Source organism: Macrotis lagotis, chromosome 5 (genome assembly GCF_037893015.1).
Source record: "Macrotis lagotis isolate mMagLag1 chromosome 5, bilby.v1.9.chrom.fasta, whole genome shotgun sequence".
In the NCBI taxonomy this organism is placed as follows: Eukaryota; Metazoa; Chordata; class Mammalia; order Peramelemorphia; family Peramelidae; genus Macrotis; species Macrotis lagotis.
The window spans coordinates 217,777,234-217,788,813 of NC_133662.1; positions in this window are offsets into that span (position 1 = coordinate 217,777,234).

Here is an 11,580-nt window from a genome sequence, read left to right on the forward strand (position 1 = left end):
GCATATTCTTCTAAAGAGAAAACATGTAACTTGAGAAAAATATATTCAAAGTAAATCAAAGAAATTTCAGGGAGTCTGACCATGTCCTTCCCTGATCAATAACCTCCAATGACTTCCTAATGTCTTTTAAAACTCCTAATAACATGGCCCCAAACCACCTTTCAATCCTTTTCTACTGTATTCTCCTTACACTCTAGGGACCAGTTCAATTGATCTCACTTGTCCCCCCCCCCCCCCCCCCCCCGCCCCCATCAGAACAACTCGATCTCTTGGATTTTGCTGGCTCTTCCTCAAGCCTGGAATGAACTCCCTCCTCATCTGAGCCTCTTAGACTTCCCTTTGTTCCTTCAAAACTCAACTCAGTTTTCTCTCCCTCTTCCCTTCTCTCCAACTCTGTCTCTGTCTCTGTCTCTGTCTCTCTGTCACTCTCTGTCTGTCTCTCTGTGTGTCTCCCTCTGTCTCTTCTCTCTCTCTTGCTCTCTGTCTCGCTCTCTCTGTCTCTCTGTGTGTGTCTCTTTCTGTCTCTGTCTCTCTATCTCTCTCTCTGTCTCTCTCTCTGTCACTCTCTCTCTCTCTCTCTCTCTCTCTCTCTCTCTCTCTCTCTCTCTCCCTCCCTCTCTTTCCCTCTTCCCTTTCCCTTCCCCCTCCTTTCTCTCCCTTTCCCCTCCTTTCTCCCTTTCCCCTCCTTTCTCTCTCTTTCCCCCCCCTTTCTCTCTCTTTCCTCCTTTCCTCCCTGCTTCTCTCTCCCTTTCCTCTTACTTTTGTCTTTTTACACTCAATGCCTAGCATAATGACTAGCACAGAGTAGGCTCTTAATAAATAACTTGTTGATAGATTAATTGGGGAAACATTAATTACTGATGTCGGGAAATTCCTTGTGTAAGATGTGGCCCTGAGCTGAACCTTTGAAGGATTTAAGGATTACAGGAGAAACTGTATAGTGCAGTGACGAGAACTCTGAAGTCAGAGACACTCCTCTTCCCTACCTTGTGATCCTGGGCAAGTCACTTAACCCTATTTACTTCAGTTTCCTCAACTGTGAAATGAGTAGGGGAAGGAAGAGGCAAACCACTCCAGTGTCTTTACCAAGAAAACTCCAAATAGGGTCACAAAGAGTTGGACCCAACTGAACAACAATACAGGAAGGAAAGATAGGAAGTACATTCCAGGTGGTGAGGATGTTGGTATCCAAAAATAGAAACTAAGTTTTAGAAAATTATTATTTAAGGACATTTCCCAAAAAGGAGCTGAGGACATAATTTATGAATCACTAAGACTTGGTACTTGCCTCTGATTTTTGAAAAAGTGAATTCCTATCAGACAGCTACTAAGTTATGTACAGAGAGACTGCCACCATATTCTTGAAATGAAATGTAGCTTTCATTTTCTAATTATTCAATGGTCACCATAAAGTACAACATTTCTCATTCAGGGACTAAATTTATCTTTTCCATGAGCTGAGACATGACATTTATATCGCCTACCTCCCTGTTATTGCACAAAACATATCATTACTTCAAATATTGCTGTAACAGAAACCATGGATTTGATGGGTCATATAAGTCCAAACCCAGCAGAATATTTGTTCAAGATTTAAGTTCAGAATTAGCAGAATGGAATCATGGAGAGAGAGAGAGAGAGAGAGAGAGAGAGAGAGAGAGAGAGAGAGAGAGAGAGAGAGAGAGAGAGCGCTTAGAATTTGAAAACATTTTCCAGGAGAGTAGAGTAAGGTTGGGTTAGTCAAAAAACCTTGGACAAAATGAGTTACTTTCAAATAAGTCATCCAGTAATTAGTTTTATCAAAAATACATAGGCCAAATCAACTTGGATCAAAAATGATGTCGAGAGAGCACTGACCTTGGAGTCAGGAGGATGGGAGTTCACATCTGACCTCAGACACTTGACTGTTGCTAGCTGTGTGACCTTGGACAAGTCATTTAACCCTGACTGCTTTGCATCCAGGGCCATCTCCAGTCGTCCTGATTCATCTCTGGCCACTGGACTCAGATGACTCTGGAGGAGAAAGTGAAACTGTTGACTTGGCACAGTACTCCCTCACTCAAATCCAATCTGTGTGCTTGTAATGGCATCACCTCCCTGATGTCATGGCCTTCTTCAAAAAAAAGACAAACATTATAATTAATATTACAGTTATTTAAATTCAGTGAGTACCCCCCAGTGTCTTTAATTTCATAAAACATTTATTTCCTACAATATATAAGTATTTATATACACACATATATAAAATTCTAGTGTATATTTACATATACATATATTGAATGATAATGAAATATGATCTGTATAATATACTCCTGTGAGGCAGATTCATAATCGTCTCAAAAATGTAACACAAAGAGTGTTAAACAGTGAATCCATGTCATCCAAGAAGCTGGTCTGTAGTGACTGCCCTAAGGTTTGGCCCCTGGCTCTGTCCTACATTTTTTATGAATAACTTAGATGAAGACATGGAAGGCAACTTTATCAGATTTGCAGCTGGCACAAAACTGACAGGAATAGTTAACATCATGAATGATAAAAGCCAAATTTCAAAGTGATCTCAAAAAGTTAGAACGTAGGGTTGAAACCATCAGGATGAAAGTTAAAAAGCCTCAACATTTGCTACTTCATTTAGGTTCCAAATATCAAGAGCTCAAGGAGAAGATGGTGCAGACCTATCTTAATAGCAGTTTATGTGGAAAAGTTTGAGGGTTTTAATTAACCTCAGGCCAGGAGGTAAAAATGTGATGTAGTCACTAAAAAAAAAAAAAAAAGTTGACATAATTTTATTAGCACAGTGCCTGTAAAATTTTTGTTGTGCAATTGTATTTAATACTTCCTGACCCTATTGGGGATTTTCTGGACAAGATACAAGAGTGTTTTGCCATTTTCTTCTCAATCTCCTTTTACAAAAGAGGAAACTGAGGCAAACATGGTGAAGTGAATTGCCTACAGCCATATGATTAGGAAGTATCTGAGTTGAGATTTGAACGCACAAAGATGAATCTTCTTGACTCCAGGGCTAGTGCTCCATCCATTGTGCCAACCTAGAAAATAGTAGATGCTATTGTTTGATTGTTTCCCCCAATTGCTAGTCCCCTCTCTTCTTAATTCATTCAGTTAGCAAGCATTTCTTAAGTGCTTACTGTGTATCAGACTCTGTACTAAGAAATGGAATAGTACAAGCAGAAAGACAGTGCCTGCCCTCAAGGAGCTTACATTCATCTGGGGGAGCTTATATAACAGGAAGCTCAAGGGGGTGGAAGGGCTGCAGGGGAAGGACCAGAGAAAGGTACCCTATAGAGGCATGAGAAAATCCAGAATTCAACCTAGAGAGGAATGAGCCATGGCTAGTCTTGGCATCTTTCGTAGATGAAGGCTCTGGAAGGAGTCATCTATTTAATCAGAGGGAGAATCTGGTATTTCCAATGTGTGAGTTCTGGGGCTAGAGAGAGCTTATGAATAGAAGATATTCTGGACCATTAGAAAGCCTATAGAGCATCCTGGAGAGGAATAAAACTAAATACTACCTTGTATTTTACTATATTGTATTTATATTGTATTTATTCTATATATATATGTGTGTATATATATATATATATATATATATATATATATATATATATACACACTTATACATAGGCATAGGTTGTCTCCTCCAACAGAACATAAATTGTTTGAAAGCAGGGACTATTCAATTTTTGTTTTGGTTTGCTTTTTTTCTTGCATCCTAGAACCTAGCACAACATCTGGAATACTTAAATAGTTATTGATTTACTGATAACATCTGGTAAACATAGAGAAAGGGGGTGACATGGCAAAGGTTATCTGTTAGAAAAATAGTTGTTACCATTGTGTGAAGGATAGATTGGAGAGTGGAGAGACTTGAAGTCAAGGAAAGCAACTAAGAGACTATAGTAATAGGAGAGGAGAGAGATAATTAGGGCCAGAACTAAGATGCGAGTTTTATAGAGAGAAGGTTTGGATACAAGAGATGGTGAGGAGGTAGAAATACCAAGATTTGACAACTAACTGATTGTATATAAAGATAGAGTGAATGAGAGTGAGAAGGCAAGGATGATACTAATGGTTGTGTGAATCTGCATGATGGTACTCTCAACAGAAATAGGTAAGTTAGGAATTCTTTTACTCAACGACCTCCAGTGGTTCCCTATTACCTCTATATCAGAGCATCTAAAGCCCTTTGCAACCTGCTTCTAACTTAACTTTCCAGGTTTATTATACATTACTGCCCTTCATGCACACAGTGGTTCAGTTAAACTGACTTTCTTTTCCTTACTAATGACTCCATTTCCTATCTCCATGCTTTTGTATTGACTGGACCCTCACCTAGAATGCATTCCTTCCTCCTCTTTTCCTCTTAGAATCCCTGATTTTCCTCAAGGTGCAGATCAATCACTATCTTGTATATGAAACCTTTCCTTATCTCCCCAACAATTAGTCTATTCCTTTTCAAACCAATTTATATCTGTTATATTCCATCAACATTATAAACTCCTTAAGGGACTGTGACTGTTTCATTTTTGTCTTTGTATTCTCAACACTAAAAGACAGTGCTTGGAATATAATAGAATATAGTAGATTTTTAGTCACTGCTTCCTGATAACTTAATTGACCTACAGTTCTCCACTCTAATTCAGTCTTGGCCTCCAGAAGGTCATTTGATTTGAGTCTCTAGCAGTTCATTCTAGTATGTTATAATGCCAAATTGCTAAAAATGGTGGAATATGTAGATACTGCATCTGAAGTCAGAATGGATAAAGTATTAAAATTAGCATCAGGGAGATTTGCCTTCAATCCCTGAATATTATGTAGAGGAAACACACTAGTCGTGTTTGTACAACAAGCAATGACTCGATTGAAGTTTTGAAATTTGTGTGACATCTTTTGTTTTTCCATCATCATTCCTAAATAAATTTTTCCCTCCATCCCCAAATCAATTTCTTGCTACAAATCTCCAAGTAGCGATACTGTAGATAAAGAGTGAAATTTGGAGTAGGGAAGATATGAGTTCAAATTTGTCCTCAGCTTCTGAGCAAGTTACTTAACTTTTCTTAGCCTCAGTTTCCAAAGTGGGGATAGTAATAATAATAATAATAATAATAATACTTTCCAGGGTTGTTGTGATGATTAAATGAGATAATATTTATAAAGTGTTTCCCAAACCTTAAAATGATGCAAAAATAATAAGTATCATTATTACTAGCAATTATTATTAAATTCCATAACTTTTTTGGAAGATATTTCAGATTTAAGATGAAATTTGTATGAGTCTATTTTCTTGGTTTCTTCCACTAAAATTCAAATTAGTTTGAGTTGGCTTATTTCAATATGAGTGGTAACATTGTCAAGGCTATAAAAATCTCTCCAAGAGAATCCAAGCTATTTTGTATTAAAAATTCATCTTGGCCAATTTGATTTTCCAAGTAGCAAACTTTTAAAAATATTATTATCAAAGAGACCAATGAATCATAACAGATTTTTCTAGGGTTTTATTGTCTCTGTATTGTCTAAAAGAAAAAAATTGAACAGAGAAAGGAAAATTAAATTTCATTTCTATCCAGTAACCAATTATTAAACACCTACTATGTACAAATTGTTGTAATTTCCCCTGGAAGAGACACAGAGACAAATGAGACATGGTCTATACCCTGAAGGTGCTTATGATATAGTAGGGTAGATAAGATGGAGATACAAATAACCATGTTTTTATTTTTTGTTTTTAGGTTTTTTACAAGGCAGTGGGGTTAAATGGCTTGCCCAAGGCCACAGCTAGGTAATTATTAAGTGTCTGAGTCCAGATTTGAACTCAGGTACTCCTGACTCCAGGGCTGGTGCTCTATCCACTGTGCCACCTAGCTGCCCCCAAATAACCATGTTAAAGAGTAATAATAAATGTGAGAGAAAGGTGTAAGCAAGATGTTACAAAAGTTCAAAGGGAAAGTTATTCATCATATCTGAAACATCCACTATTTGCTTCATTTGCTGAAGAGAATTGCCTGGACCTGAACATTTCCTCCATTAATCTCTCTTTACTCTATTAAGTGCCTATTATGTATTAAGAACTACGTTAGGCACTGGAGATAAGGGTTAGACTTTTGATTTCATTCACTAGGGACCTCTCTAGTCAAGAAACTCCCTCTACCAACCCAAGTCTATACCTTCTCTGCAATGTATAATCTTAGAGAATTTACCTAGAACACTGAGTTTAAGTGATTTGGTCAGGGTCACTCATCTGGTATATAGCAGAGGTTGTTGACTGAGGTCCTTTATACATTATCTCATAACAAAAACCTGTAATCTTCTCTCTGGGAAAGGGAATTGAGGGGGAAAAACCATGTATACATATTAGTAAATATATACAAAGCAAATACAATGTAATTTGGGCTGGAGAAGGACTACCAATAACTCAAGGAATAAGGAAACACATCATGTAGGAGATTAAGACCTGAGCTATGTTTTTGAGGCTAGAGATTTCAAGAAATAGAAGTGAGAAGGGAACCTTCCAGGTATGGGGGTGGGAGGGGGGCGGGAAGAGAGGCTTGCAAAGGAGAATACTATTGGATTTGGGAAATTTCAAATAGGGCTAGTTGGTTGGAACTTGGAGAATGTGAGGGGGAAGAGTATGATAACACCAAAAGATAGATGGGAAGCAGATAGAGGAAGACTCTACTCAGAGGAAAGAGCTTTTATTCTAGAGGTAGGAGGGACCCAGGGAAACTTAACAGTTTATCTTTACAGAAATCGTATTAAATGAGTTTAACTCCCCCAGAAATAACTGTCCCATCTGCCCAAGGATTCAGGGCTTACACTGACTCTGATTTGCTCCTGGGCCTTATCCCCAAGAGGGATTATTTTCTTTCTTCGGTTCATTGCTTCCACCTAGAATTAATTCAGGATGATGATGGTTTTCAAAATAAAACTTAGATATCTGTGACTCATATGTTTCCTTAAATGGGTTACAAGGTTCCCATTCTTGTATAAGTTCTCAGTGGATACTCGATATGGGTATGGAGTCTGAAACAGCCTTTATTTCACATGCCAGGAAAAATGTGGAAAATACAAAGAAGACAAGGGAGCTGATGAACAAATATAGAAATGAAAACCACTCAATTTGACCCACCCATCCCCTCACTTCCCAGGAAGTTAAATTATGTTAGGCAACTAATAAAGAAAAATATTCCCCATTCACTTCATTATCTCATCCTGTCACAGTTCCCTTTTATAATAGGTGATCCCTACAAAGAAGATATGAGTTTAGATCTTGGGATTGGATCCAATACTAAGCTGGACCACCCTGGGCAAGTCACTTAAATCTCATTTGCCTTAATTTCTCATCTGTAAAATGGGGACACAGTGGAAAAGAGATGACAACCACTCTGTTTTTGCCAAGAAAACCCTATGGAGTATTGAAGAAGTCAGACAAACTGAATGAATAATCAACACTAGTTGGTCCCCCTCCCTTAAGTTGCCAGGCATCTTGAATGTTATTTTTTTTAATAACATGCAAGTAATGTTTTTAACATTCATCTTTTTGTAAACCTTCAATTCCATATTTTTCTACCTCCCTCCCTTCCCATGACAGTAAGTAACCTGCTATATATAATTCATGTACAATCATATTTAATATATACCATGCATCCATCTTGAGGGCAACCCCAATGACTATAGGCCAATGAGAAGTTCTTGGTGACCTCTAAGCAAAGGACTAGAGCTTACGTAAACCTCATGGAAAGTACCTTTCTCACAAAAATTCACATCCTGTGATCTCAAAAGTTAATTGGTGGATTCACAAATTGATCAGGGATTCACTTGATCAATCTCCCTTAATGAATAAATAATTGATTAGTTAATTGTAGTTAATTGATCATCAAAAAGAGTCGTATAACTTCTGCCTGCATTCTACATTCATACTACTTTCTCCTTCCCTCATACCCCCATATCCCTCAGAGCTTTCTCTCCACTCTAGCCTGGGTGGTTACTGCAAACATGGTTATTCCACCCCCAATTAGAGATTCACTTTTCTTAGAGAGTTGCCTCAGGCAATAGGAGATGACCTATTTACTAGATAACATATTTTTTGGGGGGGGACACCCCACTGGGACCTTTATTCCTCCAAGGTCTTATGCTCTCTTGCCTGTGCTTTGATAGGTAGATGACCACCTCACTTCCCTCTGCCCTGGAACTATAAGGAGGGATCCAGCTTGGCTACTTAGTATGGAAACCAAAATGAAACCTGGATCTGAGTGTAGGCTAGCAGCAGAGTCCTACCCCAAGGGAGAGCAGAGAAATCTCTGCAGACTTCCCTTACCATCTTTGGGGGTGCAGGCTGCTTTCTCCAAATTCTTGCTGCAGATTCTGCTGCCAGTACTCCTCACTCCACACTCATTCTGGTGTATCAGAGTTCTCTCCCTGCCCCTTCAAGCTGTTGCCAGTGATCTCTGGGCTGGGCTGGGCTGGGCTGGGCTGGGCTGGGCTGGGCTGCGGCCAGGCTTTTTTTTTTCCAGCCCCTGGTCCTGGTGAAACACACCTTTCCCACAGAACTTCTAAGTTACCTTGGACTGGGAAAATGTATCACTCAGTCTTTCTGTGAGTTCTGCCCCTCTAAATTTTGTCTAGAGTCATCATTTGTTGGTTTTTGGAGTTGTGGGGGGAAGGAGTTCCTGGGAAATGCTGCCTTCATGCTGCCATCTTGGCTTCGTCCCCCCACTAGATAACATATTTACATATTCCATATAGCTAGCATTTATATAAGCTTTAAAGTTTGTAGAACACTTTACACCCAAAACTTCATTTGTTCCTCACAATAACCTTGCAAGGCAGGGCCAGTCATTTTCTTCATTTTACATATCAGAGATTTAAAACTGAACCAAGGTCATACAGCTCTTAAGTGTCCAAGGGAAACATACAACATATGGGAAGAAAACATTATCAATTCCCATATGGAAATAATCTTTTTACATATGCACTTGGTGACATATTCTTTAGAAAAGAGAAAACATGCTTCAATTTCTGCTTGATGATTGAAAAGCATCAAAAGTTTAAAGTTTTATGGTTTTTTTTAAGTTCAGAGTAGGAAAAGGTCACTTTACCTTGGGAAGTCTAGTAGGAAATCAGGGAAGGATTCATGGAAGAGGTATCATTGGAACTGAAACAGTAGGAATGTATAGAATTTTAACAAATATTTGGTTGAAGGTTGACCAAGTATAGCATATGTTGAACAAAAACATACAGTAGGAAAAAGTATAGGAGATGTCAAATAATTCCAGAGTTAAGATGTGCATGAGGGATATTGGTGGGAGACAAAGCCAGAAAAGTAGGTGGGAATCAGATTGTGAGGACATTCACAATTATCAGGCCAAGGAGTTTGGGTTTCTTTATTTGATAGGTCATTGGAAATCACTGAGAATTTTTGAGGAAGAGATGTGATCAAAGTTATCTTATTAGTCACATTAATTAGACAACATCAATGGCATATATGGGAAAGAAGAGAAAGTATATGATCCTGTAAAACTTTTCAGGAACTCCTATTGTCTGAACTGACTTTGTTAGGAGATGATACATATACCAATAGACTGCTCAATGGGAAGACCCAGTGTTAAAGTTTGCAGTATAGCATACATTGAAAGGTAATGGAAATATATTAACCTTATCTAAACATTCCATACTATTTTGTTTTCCTTTTTTAATGGTATAAAATAATTGAATTTTCAAGCTAGTTAAACTTTATCCAAACAGTCAGTTTTCTCTTGAATTCTATAAGACAGACATTTCAGATATTAAATAATCTTTCTTTCAAAAAGAAAAAGTACACTTTACATAGTTTGGAATTGGGATTTTTTTTTTCCTTTATGGAAACGATATTTTGGTATTGCCTCATTTGCAGCTTGCTTTACCCTCCTCCATCTAATTGCAAACTCTTTCAACATGATGATATCAAACTAATTAGCAATTCCCTTTCCTTAAAAATGCTCCTAATCAAGAAAGATAATCATTTTGATTAAATAACCACCGTTAGCAAATGTAAATTCATAATTGATTGCAGGAAAAAAAAAAGTTGGTGTCTGCCTTCCTTCTTAATAAAAGGTATACTTTATTCCTTCTTCATTTAGATATATTTAGTTTCTTGCTTGAATTGAGCTTGTTTTAAGATTCACTTCATAAAAATGGCTCAATTCTTTTCTAGAAGAATATCCATATGCAAAAGAAATATCCATAAGCATAGAGATGAACAAATAATTCAGGCATCTGCAAAAATATTTAGATTATTTTGGTACTACTTACCATAGTATTTTTAATTGCTGATATTTTTTGTTTTTAACATCACCTTTACTTCCAAATATATACCTTCCCCTCTCCTACTCATACAACAAAGAATAAAAAAAGAGTGAGGAAAAATAAGAGTTCAGATAAAATCAGAAAACCAACACATCAACTATGACAAGGGAAGAAGGGAAAAAAGTACATTTTTCTCATCTCTTCCCTTGGCCAAAATTAAGTTGCTATAATGACACAGCTCAAAAAATATTTAGTAGACATCCCTTATGCATTAGACATTGGGGGAGATATGAAAATGAAAACAATTTCAAGGATTTTAGAATTTAATATTAAATAAGGTGTCTTCAATTGATGATAATAGTATAATAGTTAAATTTATATAGTATTTAGTATAATATTTTAGTATTTCATCCTCTCTTTAGTCTTGTAAGGTAAAGGCTATTATCTTCATTTTGTAAATGAGAAAACTGAACTTGAGGTTAAGTGATTTACACTGGTCACATAGCTAGGAAGTATCTTAAAGAAGGTTTCTAATTCAGGTACAAGAGTGGTATAAAATACAGTGAGATCAGAAAAAGAAGAAAAAATGTTGCATTCTGCAGGTATAATATTAGACAGGCATCCACTTATGAGTGAAGACCCCAGAGAAGAGAAATGACTTACCCAAAATCACAGACCAACTTAAATCTGACTTCTCCTATACCACCTCCCATATATTGCTATGCTAATGACTCTATACTGCTTCAGACAGTGTGGATCCCAAGATAAGACTGATGGTTTATCCAGTGCTCTCAACTCACATCCCTAAATTGTTCAGATATTCATTGTGATCCAGATTGATCACTATGTCAGACTTCATATGTGTATAGGTGTATGCATGTGTGTATGGGTGTGCATGTATGTATGTGTGTGTGTTTGTATTTGGACAAGAAGAGAAAACTGGGCACAGAAGCCAAGATATGACATGTTCTAGGTAAATAAAGCAGAGGTAATGATAACAAAGGAGAGAGCCACACAAAGTGGTCTAGGTAAATTTTTACCAGAAATAGTCTTAAATTAGAAGTAGTGCATTTGTGTGCAGATATGTGTATTGTACATATACACACTATACACTTATATATTCACGAATATTCATACATGTGCACAGCACACATGTTGCCATGTATCATACGTAGGTATGCATTTATAGTTGTGTATACTGTGCATATGTATATTGACATATATGCATGTATTCTAAGCATAATGTCCATGAGTAATATACCTATATACACATATGTTTATGTA